Genomic DNA, 16,058 nt, shown 5'->3' with positions numbered 1-16,058 from the left:
CTTTTGCAAAAACAAATACCCAACTCGAAACCTGTGGGCTCCAGCTGGCAGAGTTTTCCTGGATTTAATTATAACTTGATCTCTAAAGAGGGAGTGTGTGTCAAGTGTCCTTTTCAATCACTTAGAAAAAGCAAAGTCAGTGGCCAACCAAGTCCAGGGATTTGCCTGTGAGATGAGCCCTCATGGCTGTTCCCTCGAGAAGAGGATCATAGAAGTCACAGTCCTGTCACTCGCAGAAACACAGAGCTGTCTCCTCTGCTATGGGCTTAAAAAGAAACAGCACACAGATGTCTTGAAGATCAACTCATTAAAACTCAATGCAATCAAAAATGATAAAATAAACTGAGGGAGGGGAATGAACAAGATATTCCTCTTTACCTAAAGCAGGAGTAATCTCCCAGCTTAGAAAAATCCTCCCTGGAGCACCTGGGTGGCTCAGTGGGTTAAGCCTCTGCCTTTGGCTCAGGTCATAATCTCAGGGTCCTGGGATCGAGCCCTGCATGGGGCTCTCTGCTCAACAGGGAGTCTGCTTCCCTCCTCTCTCTCTGCCTGCCTCTCTGCCTACTTGTGATCTCTCTCTCTCTCTCTGTCAAATAAATAAATAAAGTCTTTTAAAAAAAGAAAGAAAGAAAGAAAAGAAAAAGAGAAATCCTCCCAGTGCTTTGTTTCTGATCTACCACCCACAAGTTTCCCCCTCACCTTTCCCTGATTTCGGGAATAACATCACACTCTACAGCTTCATACCTCACAGCCAATCCTGCCAACCCTAGACACAGACACACAGAGAACACCACCCCCCCCAAACACACAGGCACACACTCACCAGTGTGGGGCCATCAGAAAAATGACCCAGTCACAGTTAGGTGAAAATCTCTAAAATCTCTCTGGTTCTCAGCTTCTTCTAAATGCAAACACAGCATGTTGCCCCCAGCATTGACATCAAAGCCCAGGGTCCCCACGCAAGCTGGACCAGGGAGAGCTCACCTTCCAGCCTTTAGGCTACCGGGGAGGCTGGATTTCACCCAGTTTGCAATTTCTCTCTCTTACTCTGCAAACACAATCCAGGACACAAGGTCAGTTTCAAGGGATTGATTGGGTTCATTCCCACTCCAGGTCACCTGACAGGCTCCATAATTTGAGAAGCACTTTATACTTTGAGTTCCTAGTAGGCAAGAAAAGAAGAGGGAGGGAAGCTGCTCGTGTTGACTCAGGGTTGGGGAAGCATGGTGAACCTTGTGTAGACAGGGCCATTGGCCCATTCAGGTGTAAAGACAGCACAGGTCTCCCTCCTAGAGCTCTATCCTCCTCTTTGTCACTGTTTTCCTTTCCTGTTGACTTGTGGGTAAAAGGCAGTGAAGTGGTGAAGTGGTTAGACTTGGGGGGAGTAGAGTGGGGGTGGGGGTGGCCCAGGAGTCTCCAGACTTGTCCAGCAGATTTGGGTGGGGGCACCCCGGCTCTTCACAGGAGCCCATGGTAAAATGGTAACCTTGGCCATTGTCCAGAACAAGCTTAACAAGAAGGCTTTTATGCGAAGATTTCTTTTCATGCCCAATTAGCTTCAGAGACTTGTTAACAGTTATCAGAGATAATTGTTACTGATAATCTGAAAAGCAGGAACCTAAAAATAAGCACAATGAGGATTATATGTTGGGTGGGGGGGTGGGAGATGCTACTTCGCTCAATATATTTTATATATATGTGTGTGTGTGTATGTATGTATGCATATACATATATATATAGTATTGTGTGTGTATATATATATGTATATACAAATATATTTGTCCTGCCTGCACACACTTGTTAGAGAGCAACTGTGAATGAAAACAAAAGCCATAAGCTCTGTGAGGAAAGCCCACATTTTAATACAATGTTAAGTTTTTTCTTCTTTAAGATTTTATTCGAGAATTTGAGAAGGAAAGCGTGATCATGAGTGGGAGGGGGGCAGAGGGAGAAGGAAAAACAGGCTCTCCACTGAGCAGGGAGCCCCACCATGGGGGCTTGATCCCAGCGTCCTGGGATCATGACCTGAGTCGAAGGCAGATGCTTAACTGACTGAGCCACCCAGGCGCCCCCGATGTCCAGTTTTGATCCATGATTACAACCAACACCCTGAGCTTCTAAGTCTCTGATTTCCAGATAGATGGGTAAGAATTTCCCTTCTCTCTCCCAGCTAAGAACTAGGAATTAACTAAAAAGTTGTTACTATAGATTTTAATGTTTTATGAAAGAGGGGATAAGGCATCTGATCCTCCAGACTGCTTTTTTCTCTACGTGATCCTATCCCTCCACCATCCCAGATGTTTTCCTGTTGTTCAACATGTAGTGTCAGAGCAGAGGGTCCAGAAATGACCATAATAATATCACTTCTTCTTATACAAGTATAGGGGAATTAATTCTTTGTGTGTGGTACTCATTCTCTTTATGGACATTTTAAAATATTGTTCATGACCTTTCATGTATTTTTCATATCATAAAAACACTTGTGAGCATGATGGCACTTACTTTGCTGTCACATTACTGGCCCCCCTTGGGAGACCACCAGAATATCATGAAGTGTTCTGACCCACCTGGTCAAGCCTGGAGCCAAGTCGTCAGAAGGATCGGCCCCCAAACACTCTTTCATTCACAGAAAGTGCAATTTAGGTGACGTCACACTGAAGAGGCATGATGTATCATTTTTCAATGTCTTTTCAATATCAACTAAACCCAAATTCCTGCAATTTCTGAACCTTAAAGGGTTATCAAAACTTGGACTATTTGCTTTTCTGGAATAAGGCTTAAGATAGTCTAAGTCCTATTTATCAAAATGCAAATGACATCAGAAAAGGAAAACAAAAAATGTTTAACTTTATGAAGAAATGCCAAGGCTGGGGCACCTGGGTGGCTCAGTGGGTTAAAGCCTCTGCCTTCAGTTCAGGTCATGATCTCAGGTCCTGGGATTGAGTCCTGCATCAGGCTCTCTGCTCAGTGGGGAGCCTGCTTCCCCCCGTCCCCCGCCTGCCTCTCTGCCTACTTGTGATCTCTCTCTCTCTCTGTCAAATAAATAAAATCTTAAAAAGAAAGAAAGAAATGCCAAGGCTCTTAATTTGGCTAAGAGTCAGTGAATTTCGCCCCTAGCATATTTTATCTCACATTCCTTTCACTGGCTTGCTTTATGGCCTAAATGGATCAAGATTGTCCAGGCTACTGAGATTTCTCAATCCAGAACAAATATGGAACGTTTGTTTCTTATCAATAAACTGAAAAGCTTTCAAAGTGAAAGGGTCAATAGCAAACACATGCTATGTAATAGCATTTCCACTTGGGTGAGTTTTGTGGCCACTGTTCGTGTTCAGCCAGCTGGGTTGATGTTGACAGATCTGGGAAGTCAGTGTCAACTCACTCCTGCCCTTAATCACCTAAAGTTCTTCTTTCTTTTGTCTGGGAATGCCATCCTCTTGAGCCTGCTGCTTTTTCATTCTCTTTCCTTCTCAAAAGAGAGCATGCTATAATGTTCTCCTTTCTACTGTGGCTGCATTTCCTCTATAGCTCGTATCACCTTTCCTAGTATGTTGATACCTCAATCCATCATCTCCATTTCTAGAGGAAAGGATTGTCCATGGTTAAAGAAATTTCAAATAACATCATGCAGTTGAGGGAGATGTTTTAAGGGGTAAGAAAGTAAAACTGCTCAGCTTAAGTGTTGAATGATTCACTCAGTAGGTAGCCTGGGTCACTGAGATCAGATCTACTCCATCTCTTCTGTTTCCCAGAATCCTAACCCTCCCTGTTCTCTGAGCCAAATCTCCAGATACAGGGACTCTGAGGCCATTTTGCAGGGGCCTTCTGCCCTCCTTTTCACCAGCTCAGGTTGACATCTGTAATTTCCACCTCCCCGCTCTATTCTCCCTTTTTTGGTAACAGCATCCGATTGTCCTTTGCTGCCCACTATTGCCCCTTATCAGTCTATGTGGTCAAATGGAACTAAACCCATCTTTAGATGTCCCCAGGATGGAGGTCTTGTGGTCCATTAGACCATCACATTCCCACGGCCTTTCTGCTTGGTTCAGGGAAGGGCCCAGCAGATCGGAGCTGATCTCAGGAATTTTGCTGGGACTCCTGAAGAAGAGGTTCTTTCCTCTCTAGTTTCTAAGATGGTTGATTGAATCCTGGTTCTACTGATGACTATCTTCCCACCACACAGAACTGCCTGCCTATGATTAAAGCAGCACAGAGGAAAGCAGAGCTTAGGTAAGGAGAGTCACAGAGATCCCACAAGGACATCCCCAAACACTGGACTGCTATTGATATTTCAGTTATGGGGTCCCATAAATTCCCCTTGGTTTAAACCAACAGGATAGGATGAAATCCCACACTCAGCCGGCAGTCCAGACATAAGCCTTGCCTTCCCCTTCCTGCAGCTCTGTTTCATGGTCTCTCACACTAACCCCAGCATCTCTCCCATCCACAACATCAGAGGGAGCCCAGGAATGAGTGTCTTCAAAAGTTCGGCATCCAGGACATCCAAGGGGAGAGGAAATCACCACTTCAGCAACTGCTGAAGGAGACCTTCCAAGCATGGGGGTGGGAGAAGCCCAGAAGCTGAGAGGTACAAGGAGCATGGCCCCAACCCAAGAAGCAGCTACCCCAGGCTAGGGTTCAGAGAAGGAGGGAACAAGGCGACCCTAAACGCTGAAGGAAGGAGTGTAAAAGCCACACCTGGGCCAGTCAGTGCACGTAATGATGGTGACAATTGAATGACACATGACATCGGGGACAGTGTCCCACACCAACCCCTTCTCTAAATCTGACAAAACTAAGTGTGGTAAGAGAAAAACCTAAAAATTTGGCTTGACTGTGTACCATCAAGCCAATTACAGTCACTTACGTGGAATGCATTCCATTTATTCCTTAATTACCATGAAACATAATAATGATTATGTACTTCGTTAAGTATGTCAGATTAATTTAATTTCTTAGATTTTATTTGATGGCGTCTGTGAGCACGATACATTTGTGCTCTGGCTTCCCAGTCCATTTATAACACATACAAATGGGTCTTTTGTCTACAACTTTAAAAAATTCACAATTGTTGAAGCATTTCTACTTGAAGAAATGAGGGACCATCAGTTGATAAATAAATGGCACTTCCTACAGTTTCCTTATCAGCAGAGAGGCATCATGGCCATATCTTGGGCAATTAGGGTCCTGTGAGGATCAAGGGGTAGACCATTTGCCTATACTTATTTGAGACAAAGTCAGGTGAAGAGGAATATTAGGAAGAGCTTTTGTGGGTTTTTTTTTGTTTGTTTGTTTGCTTGTTTTTTAACATTTATTTATTTGACAGAAAACAAGGGAGCACACAAACAGGGACTCGATCCCATGTTCCTGAGATCATGACCTGAGTTGAAGGCATACACTTAACCATTTAACAGACTGAGCCCCAGGAAGAGCTTTAAAAAAGAGCAAGGGGTTAGTGCAAACAGGAGGCTGGCTAGTAGAGTAGGAAAGTTCAAGAGCATTGAACAGGCAGGCCTACCTTTACTCAGCCTCTCTGAGCCTATTCCAATATGTGAAATGGAAGTCCTAATTCCCACCTCATGGAACGGAAGCTAGGGTTACAGAAGAGGAGGCAGGACTGTCCAGCAAATGCTAGCAATTATCATCTTTAGAAAAATGTGGTATTCAGTCCCAACATAGCCTGCCAAAGAGGGAAGACCATCTTATTCTTTCCCCCTGAATGGTGCTTACAGGAGAATTATGGTTCCCTGTATGAATATGAGCCTCAAACCCCTACATTTTAGTTTAAACCATATGAATTTATTTGTATAGGTCAAAAATGGTCCTATAGGCGATTCCATGGGCTTCAATCTGATATGAGTAATAGAAGTTCCTTGCGTGCATCTGTCCATCTGTCCATCCTCAGTGCCTCTGAATCACAAGAACCATCCACCTTCTGTGATGAGGTAGGCTAAGCTGTCTCCAAGAATGCTAAGCAAAGCCGACTCTTGGGGTCGGGGGGACAAGTGAAATGGAGGGAGGGCAAGGCGTGCCCAGTCTAGCGAGTATGAAATGCTCTTTAAAATCAAATGAAAGCCAAAAATAAGAGCTAAGAATAAGAAAGCCGCGGCTTGGGGCATACACTATTTATTGTAATTCTTATCCTTGTCTGCTGGTTTTCCAGGGGGCTGTTGGGGATAGTAAAAGGAAAAGAACTAAAAAATCTGTGGCATAGAACAAAGTTTAGAACCAAGAAAAATAAATGCCAGTATTGAAAGGAATTCGGTTATTTTAAGTTCCTCCCGAAATAGACCAATCAGCATCTGAAACGTTGGTAACAAAATCAGGCAAAGAAAAAAAAAAAAGCACTGAATAGGGAGCAGGAAGGAACTACCTTTGTAAAATGTACTTAATGAAGTGTTTTTAAGTGTTACTTGAGATTAGAAGGTAGATAGAGCTCTTCTCTGATGATCTTTTCATAGACTCATGCAGCTGGAAGAAACAGTTTATTCTTATTTCCTGCCTCAGGGAGCTATATAAATAAGCCATCCAATTTGAATGATTATCTAATTCATTTTTTTTTTTTTTTTAAGTTTTAAACTACACTCTGCCCTGAGTTCTGAGCTCATCTGTCTCCCCTGCCACAAGCAGAGGGTGACACGCAGTTCCCCTGTTTCATCCTGGAATATGGCTAAGGAGCCATCTGCAAAATGGGATTTTTGTTGGTGCATGGGTATTACTACAGGTATCAGCAAAACTCAGCCTTCTGTCTCCCCTGAGTGCCCTGGCCGGTAGGCTCTAGAACTCCAAAGAAGTCTCTAGATGTCCCTGCACCTGGGAGAGACCTGTGAAGGACTCTAGCAATGAGTTTCAGGGGCCCCAGTCACTCTGGAAGTAGCTGTAGCCAAAGCTAAGTTTTGGCTCCTTTCTCCAGCAAATTAGCCTCTGGGCTGAGCAACAAAGGTGACTGATAGTGAGTTCAATCAACCACAGGCTCTAGGCCAGGCTGTAAAAGGTCTACTCAAACCAACAGCCATCCAGGGAGGTGAATTAGATCTTCCATGATCTTTAAGAACCTAGAAGCATGCACTGACCCTGGGTAGAGGTCCTAACAAAGTGGCCACAGAGCGCCTTGCAAACCCTAGAGGATCCAGACCCTACAGGTGTTCAGTGATGTTAACGATGACCCTTCAGGGATGCTCAGAAACAAATCTCCCCCGGGCTAGTAGTGGAGAGAAGGGAAGCCCTTTTTTCTTTTTCTGTGGCCCCTTGCATGCAGCGGGTACTCTGTAGCCTCTGACAGGCCCCTCGCCCCCCCGCCGTCGGTTGGCTTACATGCCTCTGTCGGCTAAATGCCCAGTTTGAGGAAGAGTACTAGGACCGTCTGTGTTCTTCCCTTCAGAATGAAGTTCAGTGATTGCCTTGCAAGGGTTTTAGGGGAGTCTTGGGACTCCACTCGCCTGGAGTGGACACCAGGCAGCACCGTGAGCAGCTGCTGTCCCCTGCACCCGGAACCCCAGCCCTTCTCTACAGCTGCTCTCTCCCAGGCTGCACAGCAGATGCTGGAGCCAGAGAGCTGGCTAGCCGTGGAGGGGGAGGGAAGGGAGAGGGGAATTTGAAAAATCTCATTTATGCCACTGATGCTAGTATCCAAACTTCCTGAAATGTGCATGCCAGCGCCCTTAGCCTGCCTAAAAGGCACAGCAAGTTAGAAATCCAGAGGAAGCCATCAGCCAGAGCTCGCCACAGGTCACAAAACACTGTGCTGCCCATTCTCTGCCCGCTGTGCTGTCAGTCCTGACCTTAGGATGGCCATGCCACTCATCTGGGGAGGAGGAAAAGGGAAGGTCTAGTCCTTACCCGAACTTCGGAAATATTTGCTATTCTTACACACTCAGAGAGCATGAAGATTCATCACGGAGCAAGGGAAACCTGAGACATAGACACTAGCCTAATTTGGATGGCTGAATGTTTCTAGGAAAATCCTGTGACTTCTAATAGGGTCCTCGGAATGGCTCTGGGAAGGCCAAGTGGGACTCTCTTCTCCGGAAAGCATGACGTGCCTTTGTCTGCCACACCTAGGCTGACTGTCAAGCAAAGATACCCACGTGGTGCTGGACATTCACTTATACGTGGGGTGGTGCACTCAGATTTTGCAAGGAGACATGCAGGTCCAGGACCACAAATTCCTTCGCGGAAGTGTTGGCCATGTGAGAAGGCAGACAGGAACATGAACGAGGCCACGCAGCCAGGAAACTGTCATAGCGCTGGTGATCTAACAGAGATCAGTGGCAGAATCCAGGAATGGTTGCAAGTGCAAACTTCAGGGTCAGAATTGTACAAATCTTGGATCCTTCCCTTACTGGGGGAAGTACTGAGATGCTGGGGTCCTTTCTCACTGGGTGAAGTCCAAACAGAGATGATAGTATATTGGTCCTTTCTCACCAAGATGTAGGATGATTGAGTTACAACTGGTAAAATACTTACTTAGAACACTTCCCAGAACATAACCAAGAACTGAATACATGGTGGTTGCTGTTACCTTTATATATGTATATATACAGAAAGATTGCATGAAGCATGGAATTGCTAATGCTCACCTTTAAATAATAACCTGATAACTAGCAGTGGCATCCTGTGACCCTCAGCTTGCCTAATTAAACCCCAAGTCCCTATTGATAATGGAGAAAGGGCAGAGCAAAGAATTGGCTTGAAAATTAGAATTGCCCTTATATCTTCTGGGGGGTGGGGTGGAAAACCTGGAAAAAGCACCAAGTTTCTTTCTAAACAGGTGACTCAAAAGGGTATTTGAGCTTCTAGCCTCAGCTCTCTGTGCTACACATTGCTACACAGTAGCTGACATTTACCTTTTCCATAAAATGGGATTTAAAACCAACCAGCACAGACATAGAATCTGGTTCCTACTTTTGAAATAGGCAAAGAAAAATCCCATAAATGCCTAGTAAGTCCTCTGTACTAAGAGGACATTTTCACGCACACAGGGCTGCTTTTGCTTTGATTATGGGACATTCTAGTCCACAGTTCCTATTTCAATAACATAATAAGAGCATTCTTAGATCTGGAAAAATCTGGGATTGTGTCTCCTCCAATGTCTTCATATAGATGAACGAAGAAAGTCCCGGGATAACGAAGTAAATGAGCAGCCACATTCCCAGCTAGCCACTTGGATGATGGCATAAGTCAGCTTTGGGGAAAAAGTAACCCTCAGCCGGGTGAGCAGGCTCATTGCTGGGGCATTTTGAACCCTTTGGAGAAAAGAGCTCTCTGTTTGCACACATGCAGGCATGTTTCCTTTCTCTCTCTCTCTCTCATTTTTCTCTCTCCCTCCTTGCTCCCAATTTTGCTTTGTCCCCAAAATTCTGATATTCTCCTTCAGAAAAGGAGCTGAAGTAAACAAATCAACAATCGAGGCATTTTTTGAGCAGAATAGATCCATTATTCTTGGGTGAGCAGATTCCAGACGCTGATTTCTGTCCTTAACCCCGCTTCTTCTCCCTTGGAGACAGGGAAAAATGGAGAAAACGTGAAACTAACAACAGCACTAAGTCTTTTGACTTCTTTTTGACTTCAGTCCTGATCGACTAGGTAACAGTCCCATGGGAGAGAGAGGCATCTTCTCAGTGGCACATTCAAATTAAGCAAATGGTCAGCACACAGGTGGAGACAAGTCAAAGTGCACTTTCCCCTACTTAAAGAAGAATGCCAGGAGAGTAGTACAAAATTCTTCCCGGCCTCGCTTTCTCCTACAGACCCCAACGCAGGTGAGGGTAGCCTGATCACAGCAGCACCTCATCTGTAACACCCCCCCCCCACCCTGCCTCTTTGTGAAATCACTACCCTTTGACATCCTAACACAGTGTGTTCCATCCTCTGTGCTAAGGCAACAGAGACAATAACACTGCAGGGCTGGTCATCCTTCTGTAAGCATTGGGAAGCCAACAGCTGAGAGTTCTTAAAAAAAAAATGAAATTTAAATTTCTATATTACTCTAATACCACTTCCTATATGTGTTGACTTGATTAAGCCTTTATTGAATTCCCATGAAAACCTGTTGGAGATCCTCACTACTGTAAGAGAGAGACTACTGATTCAAAAGCAAATTTCTATGAATATTTGTATATCCTTAAATACATATTTTTATATTAATAATAGTAACATTTGTGGCGCCTGGGTGGCTCAGTGGGTTAAAGCCTCTGCCTTTGGCTCAGGTTATGATCTCAGGGTCCTGGGATCGAGCCCCGCATCAGGCTCTCTGCTCCGCGGGAAGCCTGCTTCCCCCTTTCTCTCTGCCTGCCTCTCTGTCTACTTGTGATCTCTGTCAAATAAATAAATAAAATCTTAAAAATAATAATAATAATAGTAACATTTAATTAGCATTTACGTCTTGGGCACTTTACACCAATATCTCACATGACCTCATGGACTCCATGGTACTTCTAGCCTCCCTTGACTGATGGGAAGACTGAAGTTCAGTGCTGTTGAGTAACTGACCTGAAGACCATCAGCTTTGACTATTGCTCTGTCCAGTTCTAAAAGTAGCACTCTGGGACCCCCAACCCCCCCCCCATTTATCCAAAGTTAACACAACATTCAGTGTCCATTTAGGGTCAGTTTGGAGAAGGGAGATAAGAGCAGGGGAAGAATCATGCTGAGAATGGGAGTCCTTGCATAGAGGTTCTGACTTTGCCTCTTGTTTAAAGAATTTGGAGAATTTAGCAAAATATTGAAGGCACCCATTTCCATCCTTGTGAAGACAAAGATCAAAGAGCCAAAGGTCTGCAGCTGCAGAGGCTTTAACCTCTGGTAGGGTTAACCTGAGGGAAGAAGGCTCTTGGAGAAGAGAATTTTCCTTGTTGCTAAATTCTTACAATTTCTAGTATTTCCACATGATCAGGACCACACTTCGCAAGTGAGAAGAAACTTCTGGAAGAACACACTGATGAAAGCCTGTAACGTGAATAGGGTTCATTCTGCACAGAGAAATGATTCTGGGCCTGGTGTGGCCCTGTCCCCAGGAGCCACTGACCTTATAGAACTACAAAGGAGAGGCCCTGTAGAGAGTCACTCCACTGCTGTCACTGGGGGAGCCATTTTCTTCCTTACTTTGTTTATGTTCCTGAGGAATGATGATGATAAATACCATGGACTAAAAACATTGTGTTTGAAGATAGTCCATTATGGGTTTACATATTAAGCAACAATATTTGATTGTGACACACTTTAAGATGAGAGCAATGATACTTACTTTGAAGATACAGTGGTCGTATTTAAAAGAAAGAGAGGTGCCTGGGTGGCTCAGTGGGTTAAAACCTCTGCCTTCGGCTGAGGTCATGGTCCCAGGGTCCTGGGATCGAGCCCCACATCAGACTCTCTGCTCAACAGGGAGCCTGCTTCCCTCTCTCTCTCTCTCTCCCTCTCTCCCTCTGTGGCCTCTCTTGCCTGCTTGTGATCTCTGTCAAATAAATAAGATCTTTAAAAAAATTTTTTAAAGAAAGAAAATACAGGATTTTCAGTTAAATTTGAGTTTCAGATAGTAATGAATAGTTTTTTTAGCATACATAGGTCCCATACAATATTTGAGACATATACATACTAAAAAATTATTCATATTTTATCCAGTAACCCTGTTGAAACATCAGTGTAGGGACACCTGGGTGATTCAGTGGGTTAAGCATCTGCCTTGGGCTCAGGTCGTGATCCCAGGGGCCTGGGATCGAGCATCCCTGGATCACTGGGTTCCCTGCTCAGCAGGGAGTCTGTTTCTTCCTTTTCCTCTGCCACCCCTGCTTGTGCTCTGTTGCTCTCTCTCTGTCAAATAAATAAATAAAATCTGTAAAAAAAAAGAAAAAAGAGAGAGAGAGAGAGAGAGAAGTCTACTTAAAAAAAAAGAAAGAAACATCAATGTAACACTTCCTTCAGGAAAACTAGTACATGGCTATAATTTATAGGTTTTAAGGGCAATAACAGTCATTAAAAGAAAATAAAATGACTTATTGAACGGAAACAAATTTTACCATAATTTCTTATTTGGCAATTTCCCACTTTGTTATTTTTTTAAGTTGTATTTATCTAAAGTGATCTCTACACCAAACACAGAGCTCAAACTCACATCCCCAAGAACAAGAGTCACAGGCTCTTCCGAACTGAGCAGTGGAACACCTGACAATTTCTGACTTCAAATCAGTCTATATATCTGCTATCAGAGAACCAGCAGATAATCATATTTTCTTCTGAGTTGAAATATGATTAAGTAATTCATAAATAAAGCACACAGAAGTTTGTGTGAGCATTTGAACTATTTTGTATTTAAATTTTCACGTGTTAAAGGAAGGAATTCCTTTAACAATTGCTCACGGAGCACTCACTTTATGCTAGACTCTGCTGGAGGTGTTTGGGGGCATCAGAGAAGTAAATGAACTTCTCCATCCTCTTGGACTTTACATTCTGGAGAATGTTTTTATGAGGATGTGTGTGATTTTTAAACTATAGCAAATTCCAGGAGGCTTCGTAATATGTTAGGGAGCAATCTGACATTGTAAAAGTTTCTTTTTCAGGGTATCTGGCTGGCTTAGTTGGAAGACCATGTGACTTTTGATCTCAGGGTCATGAGTTCGAGCCCCATGTTGAGCATGGGGATTACTTTTAAAAAAGGATTTCTTTTTCATAATTTAGACTTAAGAGATGGATATTTATTTTTTCAACATTGATTGGCGCTATAAGAATTATACCTCCATCATTTAAGTCCTTTAAAAAGCTCTGTGGGGTTTTATGCCTGAAAATTGTATCCATTTAAGAAGCCTTTGTGGTGAGAGGTCCAACTGCACTGGGAGAGCAGAAAAAGCAGTACAGTCATTCAGAATGTTTAGTTACAAAGTCTCAAATCTTAAATCATAATAAATTTACAGGTGCCTGTCCCCACCTCCCCCCTACTTTTGGGTTGAGGTTTTCAGGAGCAGAGAATTGTCAAGAAGTTCGAGAGGAAATGAAACTTTGAGTTTCTGGGGCCCATTTCCATTGATGCATGGATATCTGCTTAGCAACACATTGTTGTTCTTACTCACACTTGAGAGGTAGTAAATTGCTTTTGGGTAGAAATGAATTAACTCTTTCCTATGACTACATTACCATAGCATGCTGTCAGAAGTGGTTTAGTAAATGGAATATAGAAGGCTTAAAACTTTAATATCGTTCCAAGAAATAAATTGATTAATGTGTCCCTTTTTCATTAGTATGATCAGATTCACAAGATAATTTTATGCTAATACTCATTTTCATAACCTCTATTGCCTCTCTCAAGGTTGGAAAGACATTTATAGTTACTAGTCTGACCTTCGGCATCCATGAGATGCTTATTCCCCTCTATAACATCCTCACCAAATGGTCCAGCATTTTTGGGTGCCCTAGATTAAGTTTCAGGGGTTCAGGGGTCTGGCTAAAAAAATACAAAACAAAACGGGGGTGCCTGGATTGCTCAGTCACTGGGAACCTCTAAGTTCGAGCCCTATGTTGGGTGTAGAGATTACTTAAAAACAAACAAACTAACCAAAAAAGCTTTAAAACAACAACAACAAAAACTCTCTTTGCCTCCCAGAACAAGGTAATAAGGCCAAAGTTTAAAAAAAAAAAAAACCTGCAGCTTTGTAAAGAAGAATTTCTTGTACTTTTTACCTGAGGGAAGAAAAAGAGCTTTATTACTGGTAATCGCAATTTCTATATCTAAGATAAACTAACATTCTGTATCTAAATAACATCTGTATTTAAACATAGCTGACCTAAGGGCGCCTAGCTGGCTCAGTTGGTGGAGCATAGGAGTCTTGATCTTGGGGTCATAAGTTCAAGCCCCATTCTGGGTGTAGAGATTACTTAAAAATAAAATCATTATGGGTGTCTGGCTAGTCGCTTGGTTTCAGCTCAGGTCATCATCTTAGGTTCCAGAGATCGAGCCCAGTGTTGGGCTCTGCCCAGAGCACAGAGTCTGCTTAAGACTCTCTCTCTCCCTCTGCCCCTCCAGCCCTCCCTTTCTCTCTGTCTCACTCTTTCTTTCTCTCTCAAATGAAATAAACAAATCTTCAAGAACTAAGATAAAATAATTTAAAAATGAAATAAATAAAAATAAACAACTGACATAATTATAATGTGCCTAACACTGGCTATATCATTTTTATCTCTTTTCTTAACCCAAACATTTGTCATTTAACTTTCCCAAGACCCTTAAGCACCTAGATCTGTTATGATCTTAATTAACAGAGAGGATCAAAGAGAAAAGCAGAGACGTTAAGTAATTTGCCTACTATTTTAACATCTGAGAGGATCTTCAGAATAGTAGAATCCATTACTAATTTTCTAGAATTTGCCTCTATGTTTTTGTCAGAAAGTTGGAGTTGGAAATCTTAGACCCACGGTGTTTTTATTACTTCAGGCTTCCTCATTCTCAAATTTATGTGTCTCCACACTGCATAAAATAATCTATATTTACATACAGCTATGTATCTGTATATAGATAGTAACAAATGATTGCAACTATTCTTCTCCCAGTTTGACCATGGATAAGGTGAAGAAGATAAAAATGTGTTTGATTCCAGGCACCTTTGTACTTTAAACTTGAATAACAACTAAAAGCATGGCTCCATCCAACAGCAACAGAATACGTATTTATCTCATGCACAAATGAAACATTGTTTAGGATGGGCCATATATTAAGCCATATAAAAAGACCCAATTAAAAGAATTGAAATCATACAAATACATTTTCTGGCCATGATGGATCAACTGCAGAAGAAAATTTGGGAGACAGATTCACGTATATGGGAAAAGTAAACAGCACACTTATAAAAACAAACATACAAACAAAAAACCAATGGATTAAAGAGGAAATCACAAGGAAATTTTGAAAATGTCTTGAGATGAAATAAAACAATAGAGCATAACAGAATTTATGTGATGCAGCTAAAACAGTGCTTAAAATGCAATTTAGAGCTACAAATGTCTACATTGAAAAAAGAAGAGGGACACAGTGTGGCTCAGTTAAGCATCTGCCTTCAGCTCAGGTCATGATCCCAGGGTTCTGGGATTGAGTCCTGTATTGGGCTCACTTGTCCCCCAGCCCACTGCTCCCCCTGCTTTGTGCTTGCTCTCTTCTCTCTCTCTCAAATAAATAAATAAAATCTCAAAAATAAAAAAAAAAAGAGGAGAGATCTCAAGTCCACAAGAAAATCTCCCATTTTAAGAATTTAGAAAAAGAGCAAATTAAACCCAAAGCAATCAGAAGGGATGAAATGTAAGACTAGAGCAGAAATAAATAAAATAGAGAATAGAAAAACAATAAAGAAAACCAATGAAATTAAAAGTTGGTTCTTTGATGACATCAAAAAAGCTGACAAAATTTTAGCTAACCTGATCAAGCTAAAAAAGGAGAGAAGACTTAAATAATTAAAATTAAAAATGAAAGGAAGGCCATCACCACCCACCTTACAGAAATAAGAATTATAAAGGAATGTTGTGAACAACTATTCACCCAAAATTAGATAAATGAAATGACAAATTCCTAGAAAGATACAAGTTAACTAAAAAAGACTCAAGAAGAAATAGAAAACATGAATATTCTTGTAATAAATAAGATATTAAAATAGTGATTTTAAAACTTTTCACAAAGATCCAAGGCCAGGTGGATCTACTGTTGAACTCAACAAAACATTCAAAGAATGAATACCTATCCTTCCCAAACTCTTTCAAAAAACAGAAGAGGAAAAACACTGCTCAACTCATTCTAAGGTCATACAATAAAGCCAGTGTTACCCTGATATCAAAACCAAAGACACTGTAAAAAAAACCTACAACCAGTGTTTCTTACATTCATGTTTTCTATATGAATATAGACACACACCTAATATTCATATCATATATGAATAAAGTCGTAAAAATCCTCAACAAAATTTTAACGAACTGAATCCAGCAGTTGGTTTTCAGTGAGAATCCCAGGACAATTCAGTGGGAGAAGGGAGAGATGTTACAATACACCGATATCCACACACAAAAGGATAAAACTGGAACTTCTTCCT

At 42.1% G+C, this 16,058-nt stretch overlaps 1 protein-coding gene and 1 long non-coding RNA gene across 8 annotated transcripts in view; one reads left to right on the top strand and one right to left on the bottom strand.

Moving 5' to 3' along the window:
- Positions 1–16,058, top strand: part of LOC309864645 (sterile alpha motif domain-containing protein 5) — a 909,922-nt gene that overhangs the window by 716,462 nt on the left and 177,402 nt on the right. The gene's annotated exons all lie outside the window — the stretch shown is intronic.
- LOC309864246 lies at positions 9,292–11,319 on the bottom strand. The gene is made up of 2 exons (XR_014311412.1): positions 10,869–11,319; positions 9,292–9,495 (listed from the first exon to the last, which is right to left on the bottom strand). It is a non-coding gene; the product is annotated as an uncharacterized lncRNA (long non-coding RNA).

The sequence above is a fragment of the Mustela nivalis genome (genome assembly GCF_964662115.1).
Source record: "Mustela nivalis genome assembly, chromosome: 5".
Classification (NCBI taxonomy): domain Eukaryota; kingdom Metazoa; phylum Chordata; class Mammalia; order Carnivora; family Mustelidae; genus Mustela; species Mustela nivalis.
The sequence above is the reverse complement of the archived record's forward strand: the minus strand, read 5'-3'. Positions and strand labels throughout refer to the sequence as shown.